The sequence below is a fragment of the Cebus imitator genome, unplaced genomic scaffold (assembly GCF_001604975.1).
Source record: "Cebus imitator isolate Cc_AM_T3 unplaced genomic scaffold, Cebus_imitator-1.0 Scaffold520, whole genome shotgun sequence".
In the NCBI taxonomy this organism is placed as follows: domain Eukaryota; kingdom Metazoa; phylum Chordata; class Mammalia; order Primates; family Cebidae; genus Cebus; species Cebus imitator.
In genome coordinates, this window is record NW_016107835.1 from 1,265,520 (window position 1) to 1,267,665 (window position 2,146).

General features: G+C 46.6%; 1 pseudogene; it reads left to right on the forward strand.

Moving 5' to 3' along the window:
* The first annotated feature begins 1,094 nt into the window (after positions 1-1,094).
* The window catches only part of LOC108293028, a 4,310-nt pseudogene continuing 3,258 nt past the window's right edge, over positions 1,095-2,146 (forward strand).

Genomic DNA, 2,146 nt, shown 5'->3' on the forward strand with positions numbered 1-2,146 from the left:
GCTACACCTGCTACCTATTGACCAACTCCTCTTCCTTAGTCCTAATTCCTGTTTTCCTTTCCTGCTTTATAAACCCCTAACTTTAGTCAGTTGGAGTGACACATTTGAGACTTGTCTCCCATCTGTCGGTTGACATCCCCTGCAATAAAGCCTTTTTTCCTGGGCAACACTTGTCTCGGTGATTGGCTTTCTATGTGGTGAGCAACTGGACCTAGGCTGAACCTCTGGTGTTTGACAACACCACCACGAATGAACCTCAAAATAATTATCCTGTATGAATGAAACCAGATCAAAAAGACTATATACTGTATGGTTTCATTTTTATAAAATTATAGGACATAGAAACAGAAAGTAGTCAATTGTTGCATGGAGATGGGAAGGTAAGAGGAAGAGGTGGGATGGAAGGATGACAAAGGGACATGAGGAGACTTTTGGAGGTGATGCATATGTTCACTATCTTGATTCTTGTGATGGCTTCATGGACTCGTGCATATGTCAAAACTGATCATATTGTCCACACTTTAAATATGTGTAGTCTACTGAATAACAATTATAACTCAATACAATGGTAAAAAAAATTTAAGCTGACAAGATTAAATCAAAAGTACTATGCCTGCTAGGCACAGTGGCTCATGCCTATCATCCCAGCACTTTTGGAGGCCAAGGAGGGTGGATCTCTTGAGGTCAGGAGTTCGAGACTAGTTTGGCCAACATGATGAAGCCTCCTCTCTAATAAAAAATACAAAAATTAGTGGGGTGTAGTGGCAGGCGCCTGCAGTCCCAACTACTGGGGAGGCTGAGGCATGAGATTCAATTGAACTCAGGAGGCAGAGGTTTCAGTGAGCTGCCAAGATTGTGCCTCTGCACTCTAGCCTAAGTGACAGAGCAAGACTCTGTCAAAAAAAAAAAAAACAACAAAACTCTATGCAGATAATTATAGCAGGACACATGGACACACACGTGCTGTGCCTGGGGCCAGGGAGCCCAGGAGGGGATAGGCAATGGGAACCGCCACCACTGCTGCTCAATTTCCATAATTTTGGGATTTTTTTTTAGCAATTTTTTATTCTGCCCCAGTTGATGTTTGAGTCAACATGTCACAGAGAAAGCAAGGGAAGCCTCAACATTTCCAATCCTCACCAAAGAGGCCTCGCTCCTCCAGCGAGATGGAGACATGGAAAAGGGTCAATAAAATCTCCCCACTAAAAGCAAGGACACCCATGTCTGTGGCCTGTGCTGTGCCAAGATCTTTGAATTATCACATCTTCTACTCCACAAGAAGAACCGTACTAAAAATCAGTTAGTTTTAATAGTGAATGAAAATCCAGCCTCCCCACATGAAACCTTCTTCCCCAGACCCCCTCCCAATAATCCTGATGAACAAATGAATGAAACAGTTAACAAAACAGATCAAGTGGACTGCAGCGACCTTTCAGAACACAACGAGCTTGACAGGGAAGAGTCCATGGAGGTGGAGTCCCCGGCCGCTTCCAGTGGCAGCCACAGCAGTACTGCCCCAATTGGCAGCAGCAGCAGCTCCTCCACGGGTACCTCAGCGATCACAACCTCTCCACCTCAACTCGGGGACCTGAAAACAGTGGGCAACTCCTCCATGATCAACAGCAACGTCATCATCAAGAACCTCCAGAGCACCAAGGTGGTGGTGTCCCATTTCTCCCAGGAAGCAAGGTGCAGCTGGGCTCCCGGGGGCAAGCTGTTCATCCCAGCCCTCGTGGAACAGCTCCTAGCTCTGCAGCAGCAGCAGATACATCAGCTGCAACTGATCGAATAGATTCATCACCAAATATTGCTATTGGCTTCTCAGAATGCAGACTTGCCAACATCTTCTAACCCTTCTCAAGGTACTTTATAAACATCTGCCAACCCCTTGTCCATGCTAAGTTCCCATTTATCTCAGCAGCTGGCAGCAGCAGCTGAATTGGCACACAGCCTCTCCAACCCATCTGCCAGCATTCGTGGTGTGAAACAGCTGTCCCTAGTCCAGCTACCTCAGAGTAGTTCTGGCAACACCATCATTCCATCCAACAGCGGCTCTTCTCCCAGTATGAACATATTGGCAGCAGCAGTTACCACCCCGTCCTCAGAAAAAGTGGCTTCGAGTGCTGGGGCCTCCCATGTCAGCAAC